The 17,408-nt window shown below is 43.9% G+C and overlaps 1 pseudogene; it reads right to left on the bottom strand.

Annotated features, from left to right (window-relative positions):
- Positions 1-12,939: 12,939 nt before the first annotated feature.
- On the bottom strand, positions 12,940-16,745 carry LOC119351890 (annotated as a pseudogene).
- Between the last annotated feature and the right edge of the window lie 663 nt (positions 16,746-17,408).

The raw sequence follows: 17,408 nt of genomic DNA, 5'->3' as shown, positions 1-17,408 counted from the left end.
CATGAAGAAAGCAATAGCAACATACTAAACGATCAGGTGCTAAGCTAATGGAATGGGTCATGTCAATCAGATCATTCAACTAATGATGTGATCTCGTTACTCAAATAACAACTCATTGTTCATGGTCAAGAAACATAACCATCTTTGATTAACGAGCTAGTCAAGTAGAGGCATACTAGTGACACTTTGTTTGTCTATGTATTCACACATGTATTATGTTTCCGGTTAATACAATTCTAGCATGAATAATAAACATTTATCATGATTATAAGGAAATAAATAATAACTTTATTATTGCCTCTAGGGCATATTTCCTTCAGTCTTCCACTTGCACTAGAGTCAATAATCTAGATTACACTGTAATGATTCTAACACCCATGGAGCTTTGGTGCTGATCATGTTTTGCTCGTGGAAGAGGCTTAGTCAACGGGTCTGCAACATTCAGATCCGTATGTATCTTGCAAATCTCTATGTCTCCCACCTGGACCAGATCCCGGATGGAGTTGAAGCGTCTCTTGATGTGTTTGGTCCTTTTGTGAAATCTGGATTCCTTTGCCAAGGCAATTGCACCAGTATTGTCACAAAAGATTTTCATTGGACCCGATGCATTAGGTATGACACCTAGATCGGATATGAACTCCTTCATCCAGACTCCTTCATTTGCTGCTTCCGAAGCAGCTATGTACTCCGCTTCACATGTAGATCCCGCTACGACGCTTTGTTTAGAACTGCACCAACTGACAGCTCCACCGTTTAAAGTAAACACGTATCCGGTTTGCGATTTAGAATCGTCCGGATCAGTGTCAAAGCTTGCATCAATGTAACCTTTTACGGTGAGCTCTTTGTCACCTCCATATTCGAGAAACATATCCTTAGTCCTTTTCAGGTATTTCAGGATGTTCTTGACCGCTGTCCAGTGATCCACTCCTGGATTACTTTGGTACCTCCCTGCTAAACTTATAGCAAGGCACACATCAGGTCTGGTACACAGCATTGCATACATGATAGAGCCTATGGCTGATGCATAGGGAACATCTTTCATATTCTCTCTATCTTCTGCAGTGGTCGGGCATTGAGTCTTACTCAACTTCACACCTTGTAATACAGGCAAGAATCCTTTCTTTGCTTGATCCATTTTGAATTTCTTCAAAATCTTGTCAAGGTATGTGCTTTGTGAAAGTCCAATTAAGCGTCTTGATCTATCTCTATAGATCTTAATGCCTAATATGTAAGCAGCTTCACCGAGGTCTTTCATTGAAAAACTTTTATTCAAGTATCCCTTTATGCTATCCAGAAATTCTATATCATTTCCAATCAGCAATATGTCATCCACATATAATATAAGAAATGCTACAGAGCTCCCACTCACTTTCTTGTAAATACAGGCTTCTCCAAAAGTCTGTATAAAACCAAATGCTTTGATCATACTATCAAAATGTTTATTCCAACTCCGAGAGGCTTGCACCAGTCCATAAATGGATCGCTGGAGCTTGCACACTTTGTTAGCTCCCTTTGGATCGACAAAACCTTCCGGTTGCATCATATACAACTCTTCTTCCAGAAATCCATTCAGGAATGCAGTTTTGACATCCATCTGCCAAATTTCATAATCATAAAATGCGGCAATTGCTAACATGATTCGGACGGACTTAAGCATCGCTACAGGTGAGAAGGTCTCATCGTAGTCAATCCCTTGAACTTGCGGAAAACCTTTTACGACAAGTCGAGCTTTGTAGACAATAACATTACCATCAGCGTCAGTCTTCTTCTTAAAGATCCATTTATTCTCAATTGCTTGCCGATCATCGGGCAAGTCAACCAAAGTCCATACTTTGTTCTCATACATGGATCCCATCTCAGATTTCATGGCTTCAAGCCACTTTGCGGAATCTGGGCTCACCATCGCTTCTTCATAGTTCGTAGGTTCATCATGATCTAGTATCATGACTTCCAGAATAGGATTACCGTACCACTCTGGTGTGGATCTTACTCTCGTTGATCTACGAGGTTCAGCAGTATCTTGATCTGAAGTTTCATGATCATTATCATTGGCTTCTTCACTAACTGGTGTAGGTGTCACTGAAACAGTTTTCTGTGATGAACTACTCTCCAGTAAGGGAGCAGGTACAGTTACCTCGTCAAGTTCTACTTTCCTCCCACTCACTTCTTTCGAGAGAAACTCCTTCTCTAGAAAGGATCCATTCTTAGCAACGAATGTCTTGCCTTCGGATCTGTGATAGAAGGTGTACCCAATAGTCTCCTTTGGGTATCCTATGAAGACACATTTCTCCGATTTGGGTTCGAGCTTATCAGGTTGAAGCTTTTTCACATAAGCATCGCAGCCCCAAACTTTAAGAAACGACAACTTTGGTTTCTTGCCAAACCACAGTTCATAAGGCGTTGTCTCAACGGATTTTGATGGTGCCCTATTTAACGTGAATGCGGCCGTCTCTAAAGCATATCCCCAAAATGATAGCGGTAAATCAGTAAGAGACATCATAGATCGCACCATATCTAGTAAAGTACGATTACGACGTTCGGACACACCATTACGCTGTGGTGTTCCGGGTGGCGTGAGTTGCGAAACTATTCCACAGTTTTTCAAATGTACACCAAACTCGTAACTCAAATATTCTCCTCCACGATCAGATCATAGAAACTTTATTTTCTTGTTACGATGATTTTCAACTTCACTCTGAAATTCTTTGAACTTTTCAAATGTTTCAGACTTATGTTTCATTAAGTAGATATACCCATATCTGCTTAAATCATCTGTGAAGGTGAGAAAATAACGATATCCGCCACGAGCCTCAATATTCATCGGGCCACATACATCGGTATGTATGATTTCCAACAAATCTGTTGCTCTCTCCATAGTACCGGAGAACGGTGTTTTAGTCATCTTGCCCATGAGGCACGGTTCGCAAGTACCAAGTGATTCATAATCAAGTGGTTCCAAAAGTCCATCAGTATGGAGTTTCTTCATGCGCTTTATACCGATATGACCTAAACGAGAGTGCCACAAATAAGTTGCACTTTCATTATCAACTCTGCATCTTTTGGCTTCAACATTATGAATATGTGTATTACTACTATCGAGATTCAATAAGAATAGACCACTCTTCAAGGGTGCATGACCATAAAAGATATTACTCATATAAATAGAACAACCATTATTCTCTGATTTAAATGAATAACCGCCTCGCATTAAACAAGATCCAGATATAATGTTCATGCTCAACGCTGGCACCAAATAACAATTATTTAGGTCTAATATTAATCCCGAAGGTAGATGTAGAGGTAGCGTGCCGACCGCGATCACATCAACTTTGGAACCATTTCCCACGCGCATCGTCACCTCGTCCTTTGCCAGTGCCCGCTTATTCTGTAGTCCCTGTTTCGAGTTGCAAATATTAGCAACAGAACCAGTATCAAATACCCAGGTGCTACTGCGAGCTCTAGTAAGGTACACATCAATAACATGTATATCACATATACCTTTGTTCACCTTGCCATCCTTCTTATCCGCCAAATACTTGGGGCAGTTCCGCTTCCAGTGACCAGTCTGCTTGCAGTAGAAGCACTCAGTTTCAGGCTTAGGTCCAGACTTGGGTTTCTTCTCTTGAGCAGCAACTTGCTTGCCGTTCTTCTTGAAGTTCCCCTTTTTCTTCCCTTTGCCCTTTTTCTTGAAACTAGTGGTCTTGTTAACCATCAACACTTGATGCTCCTTCTTGATTTCTACCTCCGTAGCTTTCAGCATTGCGAAGAGCTCGGGAATAGTCTTGTTCATCCCTTGCATATTATAGTTCATCACGAAGCTCTTGTAGCTTGGTGGCAGTGATTGGAGAATTCTGTCAATAACGCAATCATCCAGAAGATTAACTCCCAATTGAATCAAGTGATTATTATACCCAGACATTTTGAGTATATGCTCACTGACAGAACTGTTCTCCTCCATCTTGCAGCTATAGAATTTATTGGAGACTTCATATCTCTCAATTCGGGCATTTGCTTGAAATATTAACTTCAACTCCTGGAACATCTCATATGCTCCATGACGTTCAAAACATCGTTGAAGTCCCGATTCTAAGCCGTAAAGCATGGCACACTGAACTATCGAGTAGTCATCAGCTTTGCTCTGCCAGACGTTCATAACATCTGGTGTTGCTCCAGCAGCAGGCCTGGCACCCAGCGGTGCTTCCAGGACGTAATTTTTCTGTGCAGCAATGAGGATAATCCTCAGGTTACGGACCCAATACGTATAATTGCTACCATCATCTTTCAACTTTGCTTTCTCAAGGAACGCATTAAAATTCAACGGAACAACAGCACGAGCCATCTATCTACAATCAACATAAACAAGCAAGATACTATCAGGTACTAAGTTCATGATAAATTTAAGTTCAATTAATCATATTATTTAAGAACTCCCACTTAGATAGACATCCCTCTAATCCTCTAAGTGATTACGTGATCCAAATCAACTAAACCATGACCGATCATCACGTGAGATGGAGTAGTTTTCAATGGTGAACATCGTTATGTTGATCATATCTACTATATGATTCACGCTCGACCTTTCGGTCTCCGTGTTCCGAGGCCATATCTGCATATGCTAGGCTCGTCAAGTTTAACCTGAGTATTCTGCGTGTGCAAAACTGGCTTGCACCCGTTGTAGATGGACGTAGAGCTTATCACACCCGATCATCACGTGGTGTCTAGGCACGACGAACTTTGGCAACGGTGCATACTCAGGGAGAACACTTCTTGATAATTTAGTGAGAGATCATCTTATAATGCTACCGTCAATCAAAGCAAGATAAGATGCATAAAAAGATAAACATCACATGCAATCAATATAAGTGATATGATATGGTCATCATCATCTTGTGCTTGTGATCTCCATCTCCGAAGCACCGTCATGATCACCATCGTCACCGGCGCGACACCTTGATCTCCATCGTAGCATCGTTGTCGTCTCGCCAATCTTATGCTTCCACGACTATCACTACCGTTTAGTAATAAAGTAAAGCATTACATCGCGATTGCATTGCATACAATAAAGCGACAACCATATGGCTCCTGCCAGTTGCCGATAACTCGGTTACAAAACATGATCATCTCATACAATAAAATTCAGCATCATACCTTGACCATATCACATCACAACATGCCCTGCAAAAACAAGTTAGACGTCCTCTACTTTGTTGTTGCATGTTTTACGTGGCTGCTACGGGCTTAAGTAAGAACCAATCTCACCTACGCATCAAAACCACAACGATAGTTTGTCAAATAGACTCCGTTTTAACCTTCTCAAGGACCGGGCGTAGCCATACTCGGTTCAACTAAAGTTGGAGAGACAGTCGCCCGCAAGCCATCTATGTGCAAAGCACGTCGAGGGAACCGGTCTCGCGTAAGCGTACGCGTAAGGTTGGTCCGGGTCGTCTCGTCCAACAATACCGCCGAACCAAAGTATGACATGCTGGTAGGCAGTATGACTTGTATCGTCCACAACTCACTTGTGTTCTACTCGTGCATATAACATCAACATAAATAACCTGGCTCGGATACCACTGTTGGGTTTCGTAGTAATTTCAAAAATTTTCCTACGCACACGCAAGATCATGTGATGCATAGCAACGAGGAGAGAGTGTTGTCTACGTACCCAACGCAGACCGACTGCGGAAGCGATGACACGACGTAGAGGAAGTAGTCGTACGTCTTCACGATCCAACCGATCAAGCACCGAAACTACGGCACCTCCGAGTTCGAGCACACGTTCAGCTCGATGACGATCCCCGGACTCCGATCCAGCAAAGTGTCGGGGAAGAGTTCCGTCAGCACGACGGCGTGGTGACGATCTTGATGAACTACAGCAGCAGGGCTTCGCCTAAACTCCGCTACAGTATTATCGAGGTATATGGTGGCAGGGGGCACCGCACACGGCTAAGGAATAGATCACGTGGATCAACTTGTTGTGTCTTTGGTGCTAGCCCTGCCCCTCTATTTATATGTTGAGCCCCGGGGTCGAAACTTGGAGCAAAAGCCTCCTCAAAGTCAGTTTTGCCCGAAAGGCAAGAGTCCCACTCAGACTCCAGGACCAAACGCCACAATCCTTGGCGTCTGGCCTAGACGCCATGGGCCTCGGCGTCTGGCCCAGGGCCAGACGCCAGGGTCTCCGGCGTTTGGCCCCCTGGCCTCCACAAAACTCCTTTTTGCACCGATCTAAAGCCTCATGGGCTTGACCCCTTGGCCTAACCATATCATCCAATATATGAATCTTTACGTCTCGACCATTTCGAGACTCCTCGTCATGTCCCCGATCTCATCCGGGACTCCGAACTCCTTCGGTTCATCAAAACATGTAAACTCATAATATAACTGTCATCGTAACCTTAAGCGTGCGGACCCTACGGGTTCGAGAACAATGTAGACATGACCGAGACACGTCTCCGGTCAATAACCAATAGCGGGACCTGGATGCCCATATTGGCTCCTACATATTCTACGAAGATCTTTATCGATCAGACCGCATAACAACATACGCTGTTCCCTTTGTCATCGGTATGTTACTTGCCCGAGATTCGATCGTCGGTATCCAATACCTAGTTCAATCTCGTTACTGGCAAGTCTCTTTACTCGTTCCGTAATACATCATCTCACAACTAACATATTAGTTGCAGTGCTTGCAAGGCTTATGTGATGTGCATTACCGAGAGGGCCCAGAGATACCTCTCCGACAATCGGAGTGACAAATCCTAATCTCGAAATACGCCAACCCAACATCTACTTTTGGAGACACCTGTAATGCTCCTTTATAATCACCCAGTTACGTTGTGACGTTTGGTAGCACCCAAAGTGTTCCTCCGGCAAACGGGAGTTGCATAATCTCATAGTCATAGGAACATGTATAAGTCATGAAGAAAGCAATAGCAACATACTAAACGATCAGGTGCTAAGCTAATGGAATGGGTCATGTCAATCAGATCATTCAACTAATGATGTGATCTCGTTACTCAAATAACAACTCATTGTTCATGGTCAGGAAACACAACCATCTTTGATTAACGAGCTAGTCAAGTAGAGGCATACTAGTGACACTTTGTTTGTCTATGTATTCACACATGTATTATGTTTCCGGTTAATACAATTCTAGCATGAATAATAAACATTTATCATGATTATAAGGAAATAAATAATAACTTTATTATTGCCTCTAGGGCATATTTCCTTCAGGTGGTTCCTGACCGGTTATGGTTTGATCCTTTTGTTTTTGTTTTACTGGTTTTTGTTGGATTCTTTTTTTAAAATATATTCTTTAAAAATTGTTCTAGAAAGATGGCAAAAAAATTATTGTGTTTCCAAAACAAAATGTTTGGATTTTACGGGAAATTTCAAAAAGTGTTTGTGTTTTCCGAAAAAATGTGCAGAAATTTCCAAAATTGTTTCTGTTTTTCAAAATATTGGTATTAAAATATTGAATTTTGGAAAAAATGACTCTAGACGGAGGCTATAGTGACCGTGACGCTATAGGGCCCTAGAGGGCGGCCGCCACAGTAAGTCAGCTAGCCAGTGTTTGGGTCGCTGCGGTGCGCACTAAATGGGTTGGCTCAGTCGTGCCCTCCGTGTGCGTCGGCTCTCTATTTCACGCACAACGCCTCATATTAAGGCCTTATTTGTTTCAGTTTTGATCTGATTCGAATCACCTAGGGATTCTCTTTAGTAGCAAAGCTGATACATCGTTGTATAAGATCATGTTTGTTTCAGCTTTGATTGGATTTGAATCATCTGTAGATTCGCTTTAGTTGCGAATCAGCTTCGTCACCGAAATACACTTTAAGGTGCATCTACAAATTGCACTAAAAATGACTCAAATCCAGATGCAGCTTCATTGGCAAAGCTGATTTGAAATACTCCCTCCATTCCATAAGTGCGCCCGTATTTTTCGAGATATAACTTTGACCATAAATTTAACCAACATGGACGACTGCGGCGGGAGCATGACAGATACCTTTGAATTCACATTCGAAAGAAGTTTTCAAAAGTATAATTTTTTAGTAAAATGATTTATGTATTATTGGTCTAATGATCAAAATTGAATCTCAAAAAGCGTGTGCGCACTACATTATGAAATGGGGGGAGTAGCTGTTTTTTTAGATTTCAGATTCAGTTTCACTGACAAAGCTGGCTTCACTGGTAAAACTGATTCAAAATAACAGTTTATTTCAGATTTCAGATTCAGCTTCACTGAATCTGGTACGTGAAACTCAACAAACAGGGCCTAAGAGCTCCCATCTCAAACCTTGGGCTCTGCATTTCTGCTCTTCGGTAAAGTGCGAGCCCACTTCAGTACATCCGGATGGCCCATGTATGAACGGCCATGGGCTCATTCCTCAGGTCCAGACACAGTATGGTTGGCCCTCCGTTTTGTGCCACTCTCTCTCTCAAAAAAAAAATGGCAGAGGAATTCGCTCCCCCAGGTGGAGGATCCCGGCGGCGACGAAACTGCGGAAGCCCGATGTAGGGCTGGGCATTCGGTTTATATGGTTAATACGGTTCGGTTTATTCGGTGTTTTATAATTTCGGTTTTGAAGAAATGGAAACCGAATTAATCACACAATATTTAGAAACCGAACCATATTAACCATAATATATCGGTTCGGTTTATTCGGTTAACCGAAAAACCAAAATACATGCACTCATCAGTATATATCACAAGAGCTAGCAACCTTAACATCAGTCAGTGCTTTATTCGGTCAAACAAACTAGTGAACATAACTAAGTGTAAAATCACATGGGGCGTTACATGTATTATGTACGGAAGAATATGTGTGATGCGTGTAAACTAAGCAACTCATGCATTAATTGATACACTAATTGCTAGTATTCCATAAGCAAGCGCCGGGCATGCATACATACTCCTACGCGATATTGCATGGATAGAAATCTTAATAAGTTTTCAAACAAAAAAAAGAAATCTTAATAAGTACTTGCTAGAAGGATACGACCATTGACTATGTTGCATGCAAACAATAGTAAAATAATCTAAACAAATTCAGTTAGCCATGCTAGTATGGCGTTACATAGGAGTACTAGTTAGATTGTGAGATTAAAAACTCATCTAGGGGCTGGCCTGACGTCTGCCACAACCAACAAGTATTTGTCAGAGGACGTGCCCCCGCTGAACTTTCGAAAACAAGGTATTGCATGGGGTATCGTACATATTGGTTTTTTCGGTGTATTCGGTTTTTGGGCACTGGAAACCGAACAAAAACCAAACACCGAACAACCTTAAAATTTTCCACCGAACAAAAAATCGAATCACCGAACTAATAGATAAATCGGTTAATATGGTTCGGTTCGGTTTGGTTTTTCGGTTTTCGGTTCAAAAGTGCCCACCCCTAGCCCGATGTCCCTGGAACGGAAAGCACCTCGGCGGCGCGGAGCGGTAGCTCGGTCTCCCTCGCCGAAGGCGTTGTCTCCTCTGCTTCGCATCCCATTCCGTCCATGATCCATCCACGGACCACGGCTTCCTCTTCCTTAGGGTAGCAAATACTACCACCGTCTACCGCCTACGGGCTATCCAGGCGACGAGCTTACCAGTTACCACCAAGCACCAATGCAACGGACATTTCTGGTATTTTGCGTTTCTAATACATTCTCCTTTTTCTCCCGCGCGCAGCGCTGGCACTAAACCGATTTACGCATCCAGAATCCGTCTTATGCATGTCTCCAATTCCAGTCACTTGCGGCCTCTGAAGGATGCAAAGTTTATATCATTATATGGATGCTCACTCAAGGTTACTAGTTTTGCTCCATTTTATCAGCAATTGCTATTGTCAACTTAAGACTGAACTGAACTGAACTATCTATCCCGCAAAAAAGAAAAAAAAAAGACTGTACTGAACTATCTATGCCGTTTTGGCTCTTATATTATGGGACAGAGGAAGTAATAAATAAAAGACGCACTCGATTTAGCCTCTGCAGAATTAATGTTCAAACATCCATAGTTCTAAATTTATGACAATGCTCCAGGTAATATGCTTTCAGTAAGAGCTAATCTAAGCATGCTATCCAACTTAGGTTCACCATGAATAGGTGTTGGGGGGATTACTTACCTGACAAGTGCAAATATCACCAAAATTGGTGGAAAAGGGGTCGGGATGTCGATAACAGTTTCACGGGCATCTCTTGAACTGGCACTCTGGAGCAGTGAGGCTACCAATTTCTGGAGGGTGTCCTCAGTGTTGCCCCAAGCATTTTCAATGTGCAGCCCTAACATTGAAGTGCACACTTCTCCTCCCAGTAACATCAGTATCATCAAAACCCAGAGCTGCTGGCCAGAGAAGTCCTCCATCTCAAGTGTTGCCATGCTTGACACTGTCACTTTGGACACAGAGGTGAATGTCATATCCAAGTTCCTTGGAGTTAGGTTAATCAGCAGCACATGAATTAAATTAGCTGGATTATCAAAGGACTGCTTACCAGAAACAAGTAACCAGAGCTGAACTGAATTGATGCACTGAAGTTTGTGAGCATTTTTGTTCAGACATAAAAAATGTTGGGCTTGGCAACTGGAAACTGTTCTCATGGTGTCTTCTGGGTTAAGTACTCTCCCTTGCATGCATTTCTCAACACGATCAAGTTCTGGAGCTCAATCTGTAAGAGTGGAGTAAGACAAATATTCTCCCCTGCAAGCATTGTCTATAAGGGCCCGGTTCCAGGTATAATTGACTCATGGATTTGCATGTGCCGCTGTTATGGAAATTCCCAACCACTTTATGTCCTGGTTGAAGGAATTTTCCGCAATTATCATCCTTCATTCATCAGTTTTTGCATGTGAGGATATTGTTGATTTCATATAGCACTTTATCTTCACAAAGACACCTAATACTCCAGGTTAATTTTTTCAGTTATTATATGTCAATAACTTACACTGTTCTCACTTTCAGTTATTAATTTCATTTGATCCTGCAAAGTAACAGTTGCATTATTCTGGTTTAGACCAAAAATGTGTCCTACTTTTTCTAGGATTATTCATTAGTGTACTGTGAAGCTGAAATTTACCATCCTATAAATTTACTACTGCAAAATTGTGTCTACAGTCTTCTATAACGCTCCACAGAAGAGACACGGCTGCAATGATTGGAACAAATGCCGATTCTGAAGCTGGGTTGCAAAATTTGCATTCTCTTGATTATATTTGCAGTTGTAAGTGCAGGACCGGAGGTTGGGATAAATCGATGTAGTCAGTCCATCTAGCAGAAAGCATCAGACAAGACAAGACTGCAGTAGTTGAAATAAATGACCGGTTGTGGAGTTGGGTTGCGACATTTGCGTTATCTTAATTAATGTTTAGTTACTAGTGTGGGCTGGGATTTCTGGGATGATTTTGGTTGGACATTTTTACTATAACTCAACTTCATGTATCAGACTCCACTAGCTTCAGACATTTATCTTGATTATTATATAACGTATCCCCTGCTGTGTGAAGAAATGTTCAAGCGCACACAAGTGTAGTGGAACTTCCCTTATCCTCCTTTCCCTTCCTTTTATTACAACGGTCAACAGACACAATCTAGTTGCACATGCGTGTTACTTCTTATCTCTAAGGTAGCAACATAATGCTTTTCCATGAAGATTTATTTGTCTGTGCTACACTTGTAGTCCTAGTATTGCTTGCCTTCTGACGGGGACAACAATAAGGAGCAAATGCAAGAAGGTGGGCAAAGGCAAGAAGAGTGGTGCCATAGGGAAGACGTATGTAGCTGCTTGGTCTTCGGTCTCTCGGCCCGTCCTCTTGGATTGGGTTGTCGTTGTGGTTTGGGGTACCCGATATCTTGTGTCGGGATCACTTTGCGTGGTGGTTGTGTTGGTGAATTGTTCGTCTGTGGTCTGTTTTATTGGTTTTCGCCCGGTTTCCCGTGAATTAACTGGCAATTCTTTTTTTCTTCTTAATTAATCGATGAGGCAAAACTTTTGCCTTCGTTCAAAAAAAAACACTTGTAGTCCTAGTTGAGTGCGGTTGGAAGTTCAGTCTGAGTAGGTTTACTAGTTAGGTTTGCTTATGCATATACAGGCTGTGAGTTTGAGATTGTAACGTGAAAATGAGTGGAGAAAAAGTAAAGAAAAAAGCACTCAACTATTCGTGCAGGTGGGGATGTTCGTTCATGAGTTTTTTTATGTGATCGTTCCGTGGGAGAAACCCAAGAATATTTGCATTCTCTTGGTTATATTTTCAATTATCAGTGCAGGTGGGGGTGAATTTATGTATTTAGTTATTCACTTATTCTATCTGGCAGAAAGCGCCGCACGATACAAGACTGCATTAGTTGAAATAGATGACTGGTCGTGAAGTTGGGTTCCAGCATTTGCATTGTTTTGTTTAAATTCTTAGTGACTGCTGGGTTTTTTGGGCTGATATTTGTTGGACATTTTTACTAGAACATCGGTTTTTGTATCCTTTTTTTGGCACAATAGTTTTATGCATCAAGCTCCACTAGACTCAGCTATGTATCTTCGCTACTATATAACGTATCACATCCCCTGTTCTGTGAAGAAATGCAGACACACAAGTGTAGTGGAACTTATGTTGTCGCACAATCGACAATCTAAGCAACCTTTTTCTGTTATGTTCTTTCAGTGTCGCACAATCTAATTGCGCAGGCGTGCTACTTCTTTTTATCCCTGAGAAAAGTGTGTGGCTAGTGAGGCTGCGATAAGATAGTGTTATAGTGCTTTTCCATGAAGAATTATGGTGGCCTCAGGTACCTTTCTTGTCACAGAACATGACCTGACCACCACTTGATTGGAATTTCCCTGTACACACTAACATATGCTTATACTTTCAGATCTGTGGCATGCAGCAGGTTGTTGTAAGAAATGACTAGCAAACCATCTCTGTGTGTGAGGAGAATCAGGTTAATTAACCTGCCTTGATCCTTAATGATTTAAATTTGATTCACCTAATCTGAAACTCGCAGCACTTGCAGGTAAATTTCTACACCTATATATGACTACAGAAAGGTGGAAGGCAAGAAAAAGAAGAAGAGGAAACCATTCACCAAGAAGAGAGAAGTAGGCGCTGCATCTAGCTAAGCTTCCAGGCTCTGCCTCCTTTCATGCTGAACTTCTTGAGCCTCCCGAAGAGCATCACGAGAATGAGGACGAGCTTGCCGGAATCGCTCCACCTCCCGACGAAGCCGGTCCACCTGTCGGTGCACAGCTGGTCCGGGCTGATCTGCCTGCTGCAACTGTAGCCCATGGAGATCCCACATTTCCATAAGCGCTGACAACTTCGACGACGATGCTGAGCAGGTTGAAGTTGAGGGGGTCTTCCTTGAGCTTCTCCCTCTCGGTGACGCAGATGGCGATGACGAAGATGGTGAGGTAGGAGAGCTGCGACAAGGCCGTGCTCTTGATCAGCCTGATACCCTGTGTCTCCTCGGCGTGATCCGTTGTGCCGGAGCTCCCCGCAAATGGAAACCACGTGGTGTATGAAGGCAGATACCTGAAGCAAGAGGAAGCAAGCAGAACGTGAGAAAACTGAGACGGATAGTGTCGATTCTCAGGATGACGTGCTGCAAGGACATTCTGGTGACCGGCAATATTCTCAGGAATTCAACGGCGCGGCACATATGCAGGTTCTGATTCTCTCGCAGCCTACATATGGTCTCAGTTTCTCATGGACCACTGCACTGACACTATCGTATCTTCATATATGCATGGAATCCGAATCTAGAGAACAGTTCCGATCCGATCAACCCGTCGATCGGCATTCCGATCATGAACCTGCGGCGATCGATGCTCGATCGTGGTTGGCAATTCGTAGAATGGACCATGGAACACGCAATTTCGTGGCTCCGCATGAACCGATGGGTAGCTGGTCCAGGATTTTGGTTTTGGGTGCTTAATTTGGCGGTAATTTCCTCGTGTTTTTCTTGCCTCTTCTTCCTGGCCAAGGTGCGGTCACAGCTGCGCGTGAGCTCGAATACTTTGGGCCTGTCCGTTCCGCGGGGAGAGAAAATTCCTCAGCCGCTTCGTTCAATTATTATTGAACGCCATTTCCTAGTTTCATTAGTTAAGGGCTAGCATTATGGACAAAAGGGCACCTGGAGCACTTATTAATAAATACTCTCTCCGTCCGGATTTATTAGACGGTAGGCCCTTTCTTATTTTGGGCTAAAATTTAACCTAAAAATTTAACTAACAAAATGTAAATCATATGTCATAAAAATATATATTATTGGAAAGCTCTTTCAAATACAAATCCAACAGTATATATTTTTATAGCATATACTTTATAGTTTAATAGTCTATACATGGTCAAAGTCTGGCCTAAAATATGAAGGTGACCAATAAAACTGGACGGAGGTAGTACTAATGCATAGTTAACGTGAATTCTACATTCCCATGGAGTACTTGGTACGGAGTATTCAGCGATGATCAGGGTATGACACTTGATGAGCAAGACAAATTATGCAGATTTACTAGTCTCATCGATCATTATACATTTATACTCTCCCCCTAACATACAGATTTATTCACAAAAATAAAAAAAATAACATACAATTTGAGTTTCTTGAAGAATGATTGCAAGTCTTGCAGCAATACCCATGGCTTTGGATACTAGCACTTCCTTCAATTAGTTTATTCTAGTATGAAAAAATACCACGGGAAAATATATATTGTGGTAAATCAAATGAAATTAATTTGGTGTGGCACATCTTAGTATATTTTTCTATAGACTTGGTCAAACTTAAGATATTTGACTTAAGGTAGATATCTATAATATTGCCCCAACCAAATAACAATATTCTCCATTCCAAAAACCAAAATCTCGAATATTTCCAGGGAAAAATGTATATATGATCTCCAAGTTTTTAATAAAATGGTACCATAAGTCGAAATGTTCAAAGTTTTACTATGTATATAACTATATATTCAAAATGCCACTTGTTTATTAAATGGGGGGCAGTGTAAGCTTAGCCTATAATTACATTTACCTTTGGCATGAAATTGTTAAAAATCTCTGCTAGGCTTAAAGTTGAGCACCGATAGCAAGTACTCCCACGATCCGAGTATTCGCAAAAAAAAAAGAGCACAGATAGCAATGACAAAGATGGTCAAGTAGGTTGACTATGAGATGAGCATGATTAGGTGTGTGTTTTTTTTTCTCTGGGAAAGAGCATGATTAGGTGTTTTTTTTCTCATCAAAAGCTTCGGAACGTGACATGAAATTTTAGGCAATCTGAGATGACATTTAGTTGAGAAGCACGGGAAAAATAAAATCTTAGTGCCACGTTCTAGATTCTTGTTGGCGTTCAACGTAGGGAACTCAGTGTTATGGGAAGAAAACAAACTACGTATACCATTAACCAGGTTAGTTTAACAGCATTCTCGTAAGCATCGACCCGCAGCTGGAGAAAGAGAGAGAGATCGAGCAGGACTCACATCATGAGCACGAAGAGCACGAGGATGGCCGGCGCGAGGGTGGAGATGTCGAGGGTCGACTCGCCGGCGTGGCGGGAGTTCACCGCCAGGAACACCGCGTTCGACACCTTCTCCCACGCGCTCATCCCCCGCAGCGCCCCGCTCCACTCCATGCCGCACAGCATCGCCACCTGCACGGCGAGGAACCCGGCCACCGTCGCCGCCAGCATCCCGCACCGCCGCGCCGGGAGCAGGTGGGAGTACCCCGTCAGCTCCCTGCCCTGCTTCAAAGTCTCCTTGAGCTCCACGCGCCTGGTCGCCGCGGCGGCGGCGCGAACAGCGTGTTCCCGACCAGCACCTGCGGCACGAGCAGCAGCTGCAGCCCGGTGTCCCGCTGGAACACTGCCATGTTCTCGTTCGTCAGCATGAACCCGCAGTTCGAGAACGTGGACACCGTCGTGAACACGGCGAAGGTCCACACGTTCAGGGCCTTGTCCCGCAGCGTCCGCCTCGCCGCCGGCGACGCGTGCAGGATGTACGCCGCGATGGCCCCGGCGCCGAGGACGTGCACCACAAGGAAGATGGCGAGGACGACGAAGAACAGCGACCGCACCGCGTCGCGCCGCAGCCTCGTGTTAGGTGCGTGCTCCAACGACTTGCTCGTCACATCATCGGCGGTAGACGACGTTGGGTTATCGATATCAGCGGCGGCGGCCGGCGGCATCTCAAGCTCGGCGACGTGGTGGATCTCCACGCGCCGGGATTTGTGTGCAGCCTGCTTCCTCAGCTTGGACCACTTGGACGCGAGGCTTACGAGGGATAGAAACACCTCGCCGCCGACGAGCATGAGGACGGTCAAGACGAGGAGCTGCCCGTTGGAGAACACCTCCATCTCGACGGTGGACATGCTGGACACCGTCGCGGCCGAGACGGCGGTGAAGAACAGGTCGATGCCGCGGGGCCGCCTCGTGCCGTCGCCGCCGGCGCGGAACCTGAGCTGCGCGAGGAGGAGGTACCCGAGCCAGGAGACGGCGAGGAAGTAGGCGACGTGGACGAGCAGCGAGCCGACGCGCGGCCAGAACCGCCCGGCGAGCGCGCGCCGCCACCGCGCCACGCGCTCCTTGACGGCGTGGTGCCGCGCGTATGAACTGGAGGGCGAGGACATTGCCTTGTCGACCGCGGCCGTCGAGCTGCGCGGCGTGTGGTGCAACAGCTCGCCGACCTTAGGAGGATTAGCTCCGGCCATGCTCGATCGTGTAGTGCTGTGTGTTTGTGTGTGTTGGGACTTGGAGATAGATGTGCATGCATGCAGAGGGCTGCGTACTGTCTGCGAGAGTTGAGGCGTACGACGCCTAGAAATATATAGCCACGAACGCGTCATGGGTAGTGTTTTTTACGATGCTTTGGTGATCAAGTGCATGCGACATGTGGCCAAATTATTTACCCCAAAGCTACAGAGTAGATGCAAGGAGAAGTGAGAGACAGATACCTAAAAGTACCGAAAATACTGCTAAAAATAGCACCCGTGCCGAAAAATATTAATACAGTAATGCCACCAGGCCCACACGCATGTAGGTGGAGTAACATGGTAGTGGTGCTACTCGCTTTGGGTCGGTGGCAATGCTAGTTTAGGAATGGTTGACCCAGATCTTCGTAGTCTGACCATGAATCCATCATGTTCTTTTTTTTTTTTTGCGAGTAATGTTCATATTAATTTGGAGTATAATTTAGTTCGCCAAGAACGTGTGATATCTATTCTGACAGAACTTTTGATTTCATTTGGCACCCGAACTCACAACATGAAGATTTTCTTTTTCGAACTGAGTTCTTGGTGGAAGAAGTATCTGCATGTTCGTTTCGTGCGAGAAGGCAAGTGATGAATGGCTAGTGTAGGCGTGCCAACTATCTTCTTCTACTTCACAGGACAACAAAATATATAGGAGTATCTCGTAAAGGTTTGCAGATGTTTACATGGT

This window comes from Triticum dicoccoides, chromosome 2A, assembly GCF_002162155.2.
Source record: "Triticum dicoccoides isolate Atlit2015 ecotype Zavitan chromosome 2A, WEW_v2.0, whole genome shotgun sequence".
NCBI classification, from domain to species: Eukaryota; Viridiplantae; Streptophyta; class Magnoliopsida; order Poales; family Poaceae; genus Triticum; species Triticum dicoccoides.
Note: the sequence above shows the minus strand (reverse complement) of the source record. Positions and strands in the feature narration are given on the sequence as shown.